This window comes from Galeopterus variegatus, unplaced genomic scaffold, assembly GCF_000696425.1.
Source record: "Galeopterus variegatus unplaced genomic scaffold, G_variegatus-3.0.2 Scaffold2665, whole genome shotgun sequence".
NCBI classification, from domain to species: domain Eukaryota; kingdom Metazoa; phylum Chordata; class Mammalia; order Dermoptera; family Cynocephalidae; genus Galeopterus; species Galeopterus variegatus.
Window position 1 is genome coordinate 174,184 of NW_007728776.1, and position 16,117 is coordinate 190,300.

The 16,117-nt window shown below is 36.9% G+C and overlaps 1 protein-coding gene across 6 annotated transcripts in view; it reads left to right on the top strand.

Annotated features, from left to right (window-relative positions):
- TP53BP1 (tumor protein p53 binding protein 1) overlaps nucleotides 1-16,117 on the top strand; it is an 86,602-nt gene that overhangs the window by 1,666 nt on the left and 68,819 nt on the right. The window lies entirely within an intron of this gene.

The following is a 16,117-nucleotide window of genomic DNA, read 5'->3' on the forward strand; positions in this document are numbered from 1 at the left end:
GTGTCTCCCCTGCCTACTCTGCACTACAGCGCCTTCTTTCATCCAGGATATTGAATCATTCTTTACGTGTGTTTATCAGACAGAGATTCTTTCTTTCACCCTAGGGCTCCAGCAGCACTTATTTTTTGTCTGATTTGCCTTCCACTTTGGAGAGGGTACAGGGTAGAAAGGAGCACAGTACCTGATTCAGCAAGGCTGCTTGTGAGCCACATTCTGACTGGTAGTATCTGCATATTAAGTACTTCACAGAATCCTGGTCTCTATCATGGAGCATATGTTATAGCAAACAGCCAGTCCATTCTGCAACCAATTTGGACATGGCCCTGATAATCCTTTTTGTAGCAGAGAGTGGGGGTGAAAAGAGTACTGGCAGAACATCAGATAGTGGGGATGTGTCACTGTATAAATATGAGGTAATGTTCCACCAAACCTCTGCCACCCCCCATTCCCTCACCATTTGTGGATCTGAATCTGGAAAGGAGCATGGAGAGATGTGCAGGCCTCTTCTTCTGCAATCAGAAAAAGAGTGCCACGTGGAGGCAGAGAGCCAGAATAGGTTGTGGAGAGAAGAAGGGGATGGTTTCCATAGCAACTGTAGAGCTGAGGCCTTTAACTAGCACTGCATCTCAGTATAAGGGTCAGCAGCAGTTAACCACAGGCTCTGCTTTCATCAAGTCTGACAAAGAGATTAGACAATAGATCAGAATGGTATAGGGAAGGATCACATACTGATCACATGGTAGGGGCAAATTCAGGATTATGATCTCTGGCCCTGCTAGCATTGGGTTTTATTCATTACAGCTGCAAATGCAGACCATGATAGTAATAAAATCGCATATTTTTATATGGGATGGGTATTCAGCAGGCTGTTTGCAAAAGGCAGACAATATGACAAAAAGACTGACTACAGATATCTTTCAATTTTCCTCCTTTCCTTGTTAACGGTATCCCAGCGATTGGGTGATGATCCCAGAATCATCATCATATTATCAGAAAAAAAATTTTTTTTTTTTTTTTTTTAAAGATGACTGGTAAGGGGATCTTAACCCTTGCATTGGTGTTATCAGCACCACGCTCAGCCAGTGAGCGAACCGGCCATCCCTTTATGGGATCCGAACCCAGGGCCTTGGTGTTATCAGCACCGCACTCTCCCGAGTGAGCCACAGGCCGGCCCTATCAGAAAATATTTTTAAGTGTCAAATTGTACATGGCACTGTGCAAAGTAGTCTATAAAGAACTGTGGAGTGTTAGCATCTATGCTTTAGAATTTTACAAAGACAGAAAACACTGCACATATGTACAAGACAGAAAGCTAAATAAAAAATCAAAGAAATACATATATGAATTGCGAAGTATATAAAAACCTAGTTTGCATTTAGGAATAATGTGCTGCAGCAGAAGCCAAGTAGTAAAAGAATGTTATTCAGAAGCCCATTCAAAGGATTATTAGGGACCTGTGATATGCATGATTGTGAGGAACATGTAGTATACGGTAGCTATGGAATCCACTGTACTGTTTGATTTAACTGTTGACCCCGTAGACTGATCAGGTATGATCTTTTGAGAACTCTCCCATTCTGTAGCTTCTTCCACAGTCTTGAGAAGCAAAATTGGCAGATATAGTGGTACAACAAATAATTTCGAGCTATTTGTTATGAAGGACCCTTGAATTGCGGAAGAGTCCACCACTGAAAGAGGAGGTTAGAAGAGGTGCAAGAGGAAGGCACTATATTATAGGCTCTTTCCTTGGGTGTGCACTAGGGTGGACACAAGGCAGAAGATAGTATAAATCTCAGGTGGGATGAAAGTTATTGTAACTTTGGCTAAGTCTAAACTAGTTAGGGAATTCTCAGCCCCCAGACATTCATCAGTTCATAACGTATAGTGATAAATTACCCAATAGGTAAATTAAGCACATACTTAACAAAGTGGGAGGGGTATCTCTTAATTTTTTCTGGAAGTAATTTCATATTTTGTGTTTAAAATAAAGTATTAAAGTTATCCTCATGAGAAAAGCAGAGATTTACTGTAATTAATTACACTCATCTTGAATTATGTGTTGTGTGAGAGAGGGCATCAAAATCCTTCCAATGCTTAAGGTCTCCATAAGATTTAAGCCAGCTCTGGTAATTCATAAAGGAAAAATACTGGCTCCTCTTTTACTCCCAGCCAGATGAATGTCATTAGTTTTTCTGGGGGTCTGAGCTCATTTGGCAGAACTCCAGCCTGCTCTGCTGGATTGCATGGTCTTATCAACGAAAATATTCAAAGGGAGCTGCATGCTGCTCAGATTCCCACCCTGTACTCAGTTCTGCCTATAAAGCGTTCTTTACACAGAGAGCTGTGTTGGATTACAGGATTGCTGTGTCAGAGGCTTATCCTTGGCTTTTGGGGAAAATTCTATGATCATAATGCTACCAGCAGCTACAGGGTCACCTCTTAGCAGGAATAGCTGGGTTATCTGCAAAGGCCTGGAGTAAAATAACCTCTAAAAAAGCGCTGAGTAAAATAATCTCTAAAAAGATTGAGATGGGGGAGAAGTCTGCATTTTTTACTATGTCTGGCCCACAGAGGAGGCCTACAATAAATATTTGTTGAATAATTTTCATAGTTATTATTTGTTCACATTAAGTAAATGGGTAGAGCAAAGGCATTGGGTTTACCTTCCCCCTGCAGAGTACTGCAAAGGACAATGAGGAAAATTTCCCTTTTTCCTCCCTCACTCCCCATATTTTATTTAAGAAAGTGATTCCCAAAAGTGAAAAAGATGTATTTATGGATCCCATCTTCCTTCTTCCATTCCATTAGCCTGTGAGATGGAAGCTAGTGTTTGGCTGTGGTCTCTGATACCATCCTTTTCTTTAGTCTGAGCAAAACTGCCTCTTTGTAGGGATCTCTAAGGATTTTCTTAGTGGTGGTAAAGATGATGATGGTAAAGGGAATTCAAACCAATGTGTTTCACTTAGTTTTGAGACCATGCCTATGTGTGAATTAAATTTTGCATCTTTCCCCCCCCCAAAGTATTTGTAAATAGTTATTTTCCTTCAAGGAATGCTTGGATTGAAGAAATTCTCTAAGGATTTTCTTAGTGGTGGTAAAGGTGATGATGGTAAAGGGAATTCAAACCAATGTGTTTCACTTAGTTTTGAGACCATGCCTATGTGTGAATTAAATTTTGCATCTTTCCCCCCCCCCAAAGTATTTGTAAATAGTTATTTTCCTTCAAGGAATGCTTGGATTGAAGAAATATTGTTCTCTTTATAATATCACAAAATAACAAATGCTTTTTCTCTTCCTTCTTTCTCATCAGTTCTTTCTTGATCCTTTGTAACATACTCTAACTTTCTTTTCCAACATTAATTCCTGCAAATATCCTGCACTGCCTCTTTCATTCAGTGAATCTGAGCCACTTGCCTTTCCCTCAGTCATTGTACTTTCTGTTCAGGTTGTCCCTTTTTCCTTGAGTGCTTTGTTCCTCTTAATTCTCATATTGGGATTTATTTCATTACCTTTACCTTTATGATTTACCTTATTTGTGGAATAAGGTTTCATCTTATTCCACATAGGGCTTAAGAATGACATAACTCAAATACAGTTTCTTCTGTGAACTGAATTCCTCACTGCCAACTGTGTGAACTTGGGCAAGTTGCTTACTTTCTCTCTGCTTTAGTTTCCTCATCTGTAAAATTGTAAAAATAGCACCCCACTTTATAAGGCTTATTTTGAGAATTAAGTGGGACAACCTTTTAAATATGGTTAGCATAATGCTTAGAAGTCTTTCATTCATTCTGTAATATTTATTGAGCACTTACTGTGTGCCAGCAAATGGAACAAAGATCCTTGCTCTCAGGGAGCTTACATTCTAAGGATGAGATAGATAATAAACATGAATATAATAAGTTAATTATAAAGTATGTCAGAAAGTACTTAGTGCTGTGGCAATAAATAAATAGGATAAGGGTGATTGGGAATGCTGGTGGGGTTGTGGTAATGAGAAAGAGTGGTGAAGGGGCCAGAAATATTTGCAATTTTAAATAGGGTGGCCAGGGTAGGCTTTATCAAGAAGATGAGACTTAAGCAAAGATTTGAAAGAAGTGAGGGAGCTAGCCATTGGTATCTGGCAGAAGAGTCTTGTAGGCAGAGAGGATAGCTAGTACAAAATTCCTAAAGTAGCAGTATGTCTGGTACATTAAAGAAATGGCTGGAGCCCATTGTGGCTGGAGCAGAGGAGTGAGAGAAAGGAATAGGAGATGAGATCAGAGAGATATAGGGGCCAGATCACATAGAGTCTTGTAGGCATTGTTAGGACTTTGGCTCTTAATTTGGGTAAAATGGGGAACATTTGCAGGCTTTTGAGCAGAGGAGTGATATTATTTGAGTTAGATTTATACAGGATCCCTTTGCTGCTATGTTGAGAATAGATTGTAGGGGTTGTAAAGATTAAAATGGGAAGCTAGTCAGGGAACTTGCAGTAATCTGAGTGATCACTGAGGTAACAGACCAGAGTGATGACAGTGGAGATGGTGAGAATCTGAGGGATTCTAGATGCACAGTATTTTAAAGGTAGAGCCAACCTGATTTCCTGCCTGGTCAAATGAGGAACAAGAGAGAAAGAGAGTAAATAATGACTCTGAAGAGAAAAAAAATGTACCCAAAAAAAAAAAAAAAATCCTATAGCAGAGAAGAACCAGATTGTGAAGCAACCACGGATGGGAGGTAGACATTTTTGACATTATTTTATTTTGTAAATTTGACTTTGGGATCAGATAAATATTTTACATAAGTATAAAACAAAATTAAATCAAAATGACCGATCTGACAAAGACTTTTTCCAGAATATATCTTTTCAAATTACCTACAAATCAATAAAGAGAGACAACCCAATTATAAAGTGGACAAACAATTTGAGTGGATTTTCACAACAGAAGATATGTAAATGGCCAAAAAGTACTCGAAAAAGTGCTTAACATCATTAGTCCTAGGGAAATGCAAATTAAAACCACATTTCAGGGCCGGCCCGATGGCGCACTGGATAGTGCGCCGCTTGGGAAGCGCGGCGGCGCTCCCGTCCGAGGGTTCGGATCCCACATACAGACCGGTTCCCGCTCACTGGCTGAGCGAGGCGCGGGAGCAACACCGAGGCTTGCGATCCCGTTGCCGGTCCCCGGCCCGGTACGGGGGCGACACTGAGGGTTGCGATCCGCTGCCGGACACGGAAAAAAGACAAAAGACAAAAAAAAAAAAAAAAAAAACCACATTTCAATACCACTTAACATCCACAAAATACAAATATTAAAAGACTGATAACACCAAATGTTGGCAAGGATGTGGAACAAATAGAACTCTCATATACTGCTAATGGTGGTGTAAAATGTTATAACCACTTTAGAAAAGTATTTGGAAGTTTCTTATAAAGTTAAGCAAACATTTACCTTATGACCCAGCAGTTCCACTCCTAGAAATTTACTCAAGAAAAATGAACACATGTATGTCCACAAAAAGACTTGTGATGGTTGTTTATATCAACTTTATTCATAAATAGCTCAAAACTGGAAACAATCCAAATGTCCCTCAGTAGGAGAGTGGATAAGCAAATCATAGTACCTTCATGCAATAGAATACTACTGGTGATAAAAAGAAACAGGCTACAAATAAACACAACAACATAGATTAAACTAAAAAACATGATGCTGAACAAAAGAAAACAGACATAAGGTTAGGAGGGGTCTTCAAAAAGTTCATGGGAGGATTCATATTATTTTTTAATTCTATTTCTCCATGAACTTTTTAAGGTATCCTCATATTGCGTTAGTTGGGTCTCCTGAGAAGCAGATATTAAGATACAGTTAGATGTGGAAGAGATTTATTGGGGGATGTGTTAGTTGCATGTTGCATTGAAACAAGCTACCCCCAAATTTAGCAGCTTAAAATAATGAATGTTTATTATCTCACATGGTTTTTAAGCATCTGAAATCCAGGAGTAGCTCGGTCGGGTGGTTTTGGCTTAGGATTTCTCATGAGGCTACAGTCAAGATGTTGGTTGGGGTTGTAGTAATCTGAAGGCTTGACTAAGCTGGAGGATATGCTTCAAGATGGCTCACTCACATGAATGCTGGTAGGAAGTCTCAGCTCACCATGTAGGTCTCTTCATAGGTCTGTTCAAATACCCTCATGACATGACAGCTGGCTTCTCTCAGAATAAGTGATCCAAGAAAGAGCAAGGAGGGAGCCACAATGCTTTTTTATGACATAGTGTTGGAAGTTGGACACCATCATTTCTGCCTTATTCTATCATTAGAAATAAGTGACTAAATTCAGTCCACTCTTAAAGAGCAGGGAAATTGGCTCTACCTTTTGAAGGGAGTGTCAAAAAATTAGTAGACATATTATACACCACCACAGGGAGGAATCCAGAGAAGGCAGAAAGAGCCTTCAGACTAAGATGCTGGTCTGACGTCTGGAGAAGGAAAGAGAGAAGGGAAGGAGGATTGGAAAGTACTGTAGGTTGGATACCACCCCCTCCAACTTCACTGAGGCTTAATCCCCACCATAACTGTTGAGGGTAGGAAATCCTTTTATGGTAATTGAAAGGTAGGGCCTTGGGGAGGTGATTAGGTTGTAGGACCATGCCCTAGTGAAATGGATTAATAATGGTGGTCAGGGGCATGGTTCTGAGGGCTTTACAAAAAGAGCACATGAGAAGTTTGCTCTGCTCTGCCATGTGAGACCGACCCCATGGTCACTGTTGCCACCACCAAGGCCTTCGCCAAATGTGATCCCAGACTCTGGACTTCCCAGCCTCTGAAAATGTAAGCAATAAATTTTGTTTTCTTTATACGTCACTGAGTTTCAGGCATTTTGTTATAAGCAACAGAAATAGATTGATGCAGAAAGGAAGAGTCTTGTCCTTCAGCATGGTTCCAAGAAAGGTTTGGTCAGGCCAATGAAGAATCCTCCATCCAAAGGCACCTGTTGAAGGAATCTTATATCTCACAGAAATGGGCCTACCTTTATATCCCTGCTCTTCTCAGGCATTAGCTGGGGTCAGCCTGTGGGAAGTATGACTTTGGCAAATGTGGTGATAGATCCAGAGGGGCAGCAGGTGAAGCCATTGGTCAATTATGCTCTCCAAAAGCAAATATTAGAGATGCACTTTCATGGTTCCCACAGTATATACTGCATGAATAGATTTATATGAAATTCTAGAGTATGCAAAACTAATCTACAGTGACAGAAAGAAAATAAGTGGTTGCCGGGGGCTGGGAATTGATTACAAAGGGGAACAATGGAACTGTTTGGGGCAATGAAAATGTTCTATATTTGACTGGGGTGGTAGCGATGTGCACACACACATGCACATGCACATACACCCATATATATATATATACACATTTGTTGAACTCATCAAACTCTGCAATTTAAATGGGTACTTTTTATTGTACATAAATGATATATAAAGTTGACTAAGAACTGCAATGAGATACTGCTTCACACTGACAATACCAAATGTTAGTGAGAATGTGGAGCACCTGAAATTCTCATATGTTAGTGGGAGTATAAAACGATACAACCATTTCAGAAAACTGGCAGTTTCTTATAAAGTGAAACAAGCATCTATCGTGTGACTCACAGTTCCATTCCCAGTTATCTACTCAAGAGAAATGAAAACATATGTTCACAAGAAGAATTGTTCATCAATGTTCATTGCAGCTTTATTTATAATAGTCCAAAACAATCCAAATATTCAGAAACAGAATTGATAAAACAAATTGTGGTGCATGTATATAATGGAATACTACTGGGCAATAAAAAAAATGAACTACAAAAATTTTAAAATAAGAATGAACTACAGATACATGAGCAGCATGCAAAATGTCATGTCGAGGAAAAGAAGCTGGACACAAAAGACTACATACTGTATAATTCCATTTATATAAAAATTTAGAACAGGTAATCTATGGTGATACAAATTACAATATAGTTGCCTTGGGGAGTGGAGATTGACCAGAAATGACCATGAAAAGCTCTCGGAGTGATGAACATGTCCTACATGTTGATAGATATGTAAGTTTCATGGAAATATACATTTTTCAAAACTTTATCAAATTACACAATTAAGAGCTGTGCATTTCACTGTATTAAAATTTTACCTCAATAAAAAAAATCAAACTAAAACAGTTACTAAAAATCAAAAACAAAATGAAAGAAATTAATTGTATATTAAGTTGGCAGAATTATTATTTTAAATGACCTTAAAATACAGTAATTTAACTGTACATTTTTAATGGGATGTATCCTGAGGGGAAAAAATCAACTGCAAGAAAATGTTAAGTTGTTTCCATCAGTCATCTCATTAGTAATAATATTAATTTTTTCTTGGAACTGTTATATATAGTAGAATAAAACAAATAAATTATGTTAATGTTATTAGGAACCAAGATGCTGATCATAACAGAAAGAGATACAAATATAAAATCAAAGATGTTGTTGGATGGGCTTAGAGAAAACTATATTAAGTAAAATAAGCCAGACACAGAAAGAGAAATACCACATGTTCTAACTTATTTGTGAGAGCTAATAAAAATAAATAAATAAATAAATATATAAACAAATTAACAGGGGAGGTGGGAAGAAGACTCAACAATCACAACAATTCCTTGAACTTGTTAAGACAACTTGTTAAGTGAACAGATATGATGTTGATGGGGGGAGAGGGAGAAGGGAAAAGGAGTTGGGAAAGGGACACAAAAATCAACTACATTGTATATTGATAAATTAAAATTTTAAAAAATCAAAGATGTTGGTTAAAATCCCTGAAATCCTAAAAACTAATTGGAAAAAGCCAAACAATGAGCAATCTATTAGCAGTCAATAAGCATTCGAACCATCCAGATTGTGGTCTCTACCATTTTCTACTAAAATGAACATGAATTTCTTACAGAGACACCTGATTCCAGATCTGGGTCAGGAAATATACAAGATGAACCTGGAACATCTTGTTATACCAGGAAGCAAGGAAGCTATCAAAGACTACTAGAATCATGTCAAAAGGACCCTGCAGCTAACCTGAAAGGACTTCCACAAGCCAAAGATAGGACAATATGCATCTCAAAATGAATAATAACTGGAGTAACTGCAATAATAATAAACAATTACAAATAACAAATGGATTGAAACACACCAGATATGTTAAAATTCATGAGTTCATGATTATAATAAAAACAAAAATGTCATTGGTCATCTTTGGAGTATGCTAGAAAATCAACTTATTTTGAAAACTGGTAAATAAAGGGAAAGTTTCAAACATTTATCATGCATTTCCTTAAGTAATCAAATACTCGATGAGGGGAAAGTTCTTCTTTATAGAATTCCAGCTAATAAATGAAGATAGTATGTTAAAATTCAAATATCACCATTTTGCAGCCGCCAGTGAAATAATGCACCTAGACAATAAATATCAATGACTACTAACCTATCAAGTAAAATGGTGGCAACATTTGAACCTGTTAATCAATTTTAGCAAAACAAAAATACATTCAATAGGATGTTATGAAATAGGATGAGATTCAGTAAGATATATATGATACTACTTATGATGTATTCTTGCCAAAAAACAAACAAAAAAAGTAACTTGAATCTGAATAAACTTTTATATCTAACTGCCCATTTGTAGTAAACACAAGGGACAAAAAAAATGTTAAATGACACTATAGAGATGCAATCAGAAAAATCCACAATGTAAATTTTGCAGAACGAATGACCTGTTTTCATCAACAAATAAGTACATTGGAGGAAATAAAAGAGGGGAAAATTACTGATTAAAAGAGACTTAAGTATCATCTAAATGCATGCATAAATTTCATTTGGAATTGTAAAAAAAAATGAGACAATTGGAAAAGTTTGAATACTAGATATTTGATAACATGAAGAAATTACTGTTAATATTCTTTGGATGTGTTAATAATATTTTTATGTTTAAAAGATTCTATATTTCAGACACACATACAAGTATTTATAAATAAAATTTTGTGATGTCTGAGATTTGCTTGTAAATAATCATTTGGGAGAAGTATGTGGGGATATAGATGAAATAAGATTGGCCATTTGTTGATAACTGTTGAAGTTGAATGATAAGTTCATGTGTTATTTTTAAATTTTTCTATTAAAAAATAGAATGTCTTCAAGCTTTTTGTTATAAGCAATTGGAAGGGTGAAATTAACATCAACTGAGATGGGGAAGGCTACAGGTGGAGCAGGTTTGATAGAAAAGATGAGTTCAATTTTAAGCATGCTGAGTTTGAAAAGTCAATTGGACATTCAAGTGGAGACAATGAATAGGTGGTTAGATATATAAGTTTGGGATTTGGAAGAAAGGTATGAGCTGAAGATATAATGTTGGGAGTCATTGGCATATAGATGGTATTTATAGCAATGAGACTGGATGAGGTAAAGAAAGGAGCAAGAGTAAATAGAACTTGGAATATAGTAAGAACTCATTAATGTTCATTATAACCACATGACTAAAATTCTTTCTTTTGACTTATTTCTCAAAATTCCTACAGCACTTTTTATTGTATCTTATAGTTATTTCTATACGTTTTATCTACTCTATAGATTGTATTTTCCTTGAAGACAGGAACTAGTTCTTCATCCTTATACACTACTCCCTCTCCACCACCACCATGGAGCTAAAGAGTGTCTTGCATTTAAATGAAGTGAAATTAATAAATGAACTTGAGCTTGTGAAGAAATTTTTGGTCAGGCCTATGGGTTTTCTGTCTTGCTCTGGCTTTGGTTTCATAAGACTCCCTTTGTGATGAGCTTATATGTGAGGAGGGCCAAGATGTGTTATTGCTATTGTTTCCACTAGTTAGCATACTAGCTCTGTACAGCCCAGATCAGCCTTTGAGACTCAACATTACCTAAGACACTACAGGAGGGAGATGCGTGAGGTGCCTCAAAGTAGAGCGATGGGGCAATAACGACATGGGGAGTAGGATCCAAGACTAGGCTCTGTGTGCACGTGACTTTATGTACATACATTTACCTCAGAAGATGAGTAAACATTTCACAGCTCAGCCCCAAGGACGGAGTAGTGTTCTTATCCACTGAAGTTTTCTCTTATTTTCTTTTTAGATTTCTCAGCCTAGAATATAAAAGTTTCCTTCTCCCCATTGGGACTTAGGAGTTTAGGATTAGCTGGTTTTTTGTCTTATTTTTAATCTGCAAAATGAACTACCATTCTGGCTCTAATTACTGGCAGTTTCCAAAGGCCCTAAGAATATTCTTTCTCTCGTCCTCATCTTATTCCTATGTTGGGTGCAAGTTAATTTTTCCTGTACTTTTGCTGAGTACCAAGCAAAATCTTGGATAATTTGGTGCTAGTCTCTCTTTTTTCTTTTTCTTATATAACTGCAGTATAACTATTCAAACAGGGAAATAACATTGAATCAATATTACATAATCTATAGACCTTATTCAAACATCACCAGTGCTCCCATTAGAGTCATTTATAGAAGAAGGAAAACCAAATTCTTGTCAGGATTCAATTCTGGATCACATGTTGCATTTAGCGGTCTTGTCTTTGTAGTCTTCTCAAGCCTGGTACAGTTCCTCAGTTTTTCTTTGTCATTCTTAATCTCAGTCTCTCTCTCTCTCCCCTCTTTCTCTCTGAAGAATATGGGCATCCATCAATTTTGGTTTATCTTATGTTTCCTCATGATCAGATTCAGGTTATGCATTTTCAGCAGAAATACAATTAATATGATGTTGTATCCTTCTCAGCGTGTTATATCAAATGACACATTTTGTCCCCTTACTGGTGACATTACTTGGGATCACTTGGTTGAGTTGGTGAATATCAAGTTTCTTCACTGCAAATTTACCACTTTTCTCTTTGTAACTATTTAACGTACTTTAGGGAGATACTTTGAGACCATGTAAATACAGTATCCTCTTTTTCACCACATTATGAGTTTTAGCATCAATGATATTTATTTTGAATCATCTTTATTGTAAGATGTAACACACATGAAATGAATAAAATATAAAGGTATGCATTTATGAATTATAAATAGTACACATATGTAATGTCCCTGATAATAAAAATAGAATATTTCCAAGTATGGCACTTGCCTCTTAATGAATTACAACCCCTCTATCCTCTCTAAAATTAACCACTTCTGAGTCTATTGCAATTTTGACATTAAGCAAATTTTTAATGATACATGTATGCATCTTTAAATATTAAAATTTAGTTTTGTCTAATTGAAAAAATTTTATTGTAGTAAAATTCACATAAAATAAACTTTATCATTATAACCATTTTTAGGTGCACAGTTCAGTGCCTTTTTTTTTTTTTTGGCAGCTGGCTGGTTTGGGGATCCAAACCCATGACACTGATCTTATAAGGCTGCACTGTAATCAGTGGCATTAAATACATTCACATTGTATGCAATCATCACCACCATCCATCTCCAGAACTTTTTCATCTTCTTGAAATGAAGCTCTGTAGCTCATTAAACAATAACTCCTCATTCCTCCCTCCTCACATTCTACTTTCTGTCTGTACAAATTTAATTATTCTAGGTATGTCATATAAGTGGAATTGGAATCATACAATATTTGTTCTTTTGTGTCTGGCTTATTTCACTTAACATAGTGTTTGCGAGGTTCTTCTGTGTTGTAGCATGTTGGTACTGGCTTCCAGGAAGTTAGGGATTAGATAGAAAGCTGAGGTGGAGGAGGAGAACCAGGAACTCTGGAGTCACAGGATGAGAATTTTGAGGAGGGAATCAGCAATGGCATCAACACTACAGAGGTCAAAGATAATGAGGTAGTTTGACAAGAAAATTTCAGAATCAGTTATTAAACATTTTTAGAGTAACTACTTTGTGCCTGGAATGGTGCTAGGTATTAGATTTATGGAGGTTGAAGCCAGATTGCAACAGGGTTATGGAGTTACTAGTATGGAGAAAGTGAAATTTGGAAGGGAAGGCAAGAAGAAAGGCTGAGAGCTTGGTAGAGAAGTAGAGTGGAGGGGACATGCTAGTAGGATGTAAAGATCTGAATTCCTCTAGGGCCGGCCCATGGCTCACCTGGGAGAGCATGGTGCTGACACCACCAAGTCAAGGGTTAAGATCCCCTTCCCCGTCATCTTTTTAAAAAAAGATCTGAATTCTTCTGTAAGAGGGAAGAACCAGGAAAGGGGGAATGGCAGCCTCCACCAATATTCAAATAAGCAAAGATTCCAGGTTTTTCCCCCCTTCATATCACAACTTTCTGTTTCTATCTTTCTGTATCCAGGTAAGTGGCTTCTGGTAGGGTTGAGCTCTTTGGACTGAATATTTAAAAAGGTGGAAGGGAGAAAAACTGCAGCTAATAGTGCAGTCAAAATCGTGCTTGCCCCCCACAGATTTGTCACCCCACTTCCCCTGGGTGATGGAGATGCAAAGGATTACTCAAAGCCCATCTCTTCTGAGCAGTGAGAGACCCCAAAGTGGTTAAACTCCTGCTGGAACCCTCAAGTGAGAGGCATCCCTTCCTTGGGAAATTAACCCCGAATTGGGGTTCTCTTCCTGCATTTATTTTCCAGACCAGGAAGTTACAGGAAGAGAACATAGGTGGGGTTATAGTTTAACAATATAGGCTGGTAGCTTTCCATGAAACAAGCCAGATGACATTCCAGTATGGAAATTAAGTGGTTTTATCAACAAAAGCTTGATCTTAGCAAACATTCCTTCTTACAGCAATTTCTCAGTATCTTTACATAACAATCAGTAACCTGTCTGTCCTTGAGCTAGCAACCTTGCTGTGCCACAAATCTTTATCTTACACCAGAGACTTTACAGCCTGAGGAAAATTTCTAGTCCTCTGTAAGGTCAATATTTGAAACTGCAAGTCTTTGGAAAACCAGGCCCTGTGAAGTACATTTGCTTTAAGAATCCTCTACATCTGTGATTCCAGTATATGAGATATTTAGAATAAGCAAATTCAAAGAGACAAAGTAGTAGGTTGTTGCCAGGGGCTTGGGGTAAAGGAGAATGGGGAGTTAATGTTTAGTGGATATAGAGTTTTAGTTTGGGAAGATGAAAAAGTTCCAAAAATGGGTGATGGTGATGGCTGTACAACAGTGTGAATGTACTTAATGCCACTAAACTGTACATTTATTTATTTATTTATTTATTCTTAAAAAGATGACCGGTAAGGGGATCTTAACCCTTGACTTGGTGTTGTCAGCACCACATTCTACCAAGTGAGCAAACCGGCCACCCCTATATAGGGATCCGAACCCATGGCCTTGGTGTTATCAGCACCACACTCTCCTGAGTGAGCCATGGGCCGGCCCTAAACTGTACATTTAAAAATGGCTAAAATAGTAAATTTTATGTTATGTATATTTCAGCAGAATAAAAAATAAATAAACAGGAGCAATGTGGCAAAATGTTAACAAAGTGTGAATCTAGGTGAAGAGTTTATGCAGCAGAATAAAAAATAAACAGGAGCAATGTGGCAAAATGTTAACAAAGTGTGAATCTAGGTGAAGAGTTTATGAGAGATTATTACACTATTTTTTAAATTAAACTCTTCTTACAACTTTTCTGTTGCTCTGAAATTTTTTCAAAATAAAAAGTTTACTTAAGAAAATTAACAGGAGGAAGTTTTGTAAAGATGAGATACACACAATCAGGATTGCTTCTACTTCAGGGACTCCAAGTATCTATAAGTGTGTCAGCCTAGAGTTAGAGCTGAATAAAGTGTCACAGGCAATTACCATGAGCAATTTTGCTTTCATATTTTAATTATACCATTACCTCTTTATTGACTTAACTCTTTTGTAAGGATGTGGAGTTGACAACGTTTTGGTTTCTCCTGTGTTTTCTTTACATTATTTTAATTATTATGAATTCCTAGAACATTAGGGACCCCATATTCAGTATTCAAATAGAAATACATTCTAAAACAAAAAAGCTTTGTATCAACTGTTTTGCAGTTTGTCACTGCTCCTCCTCAATCATGGATATAAAATCTCTGCAGTTATGCAGACTGGGTTCAAATTCTCTTTCTCTTACTATCTCTGAGACATCGTGCAAAGTATTTCCTCTCTCTAAGCCTTAGTTTGCCCATCTATAACCCATAGAGTTATAAGGCTACTAGGTGAGATGATCAATGTAAAATAATACAGTACCTGTCACATAGTAAAAATGTTAATACATGTTATTAATTAATTATACCATGTTATATGACTGAACATGATTATATAGGTCGAAGTGCAATAGAAGGTAGTCTAGGGGTGAGAATCAATTATAGATTAACTATAAGTCTGCATATAATACTTTAATATTGCAACTTGAAAGGGACATATAATTGTTTTCGTATCAATTAAATTCAGTACTTATCAGATCCTCTGTACAGTTCTCTATCACTGAGCTATCACTGAGCTCTAAAACTGTGAGTTTCCAGGGGAAAACCAAGAAGCAAATTTAAAGATTGGTGAAGGAGGATTAAAGTGGCCCGGGTTCTTTTGCTTAGAGTAGTCTGTGAGGAGACCTCCGATAAAGACTAACAAACTAAGTCATCTAGCACTTATATTTGTTGTTTGATTGGTTGAAATTTATTATGGAATTATAAGACCAAGTGAGATGATCCCAACTCTATGAGAATCTGCCCAGATTTTAAATATACCAGTTAAAGATAATATGAGAGGAAATGGTAATAATGTGTAGAATAAAAGATCTAGGTTAAATAATTAGAAGAAAAATTTCTGACGATGAGTTTTGTTAAACTTTAAAGCAAGTTAACATAGGGTCTGATGGAGTTTTCTTCACTGGGAGGACTTTAGAAGTAGATTAGATTTCTCTCTGTCCTAGGTAGCTTAAATAAAGATGTACCTGTAGATATGCATATGTGCTGATGGTCCTTTGCAGCCTAAGCATCAATAAAGCCCTTTGGTTCACCTAGCTGCAATCAGTCATAACATTAGTGGGTAACCATTCTCCCTGTATTTTCTCATCTTTCTGGATAATTTAATGATTAATTTAATTGTCATACTGCTTAACAAGGAATTCACAGTTTTTCTTCACAGTTTTTTTTTTTTTTTTTTTTTTTTTTTTTTTCT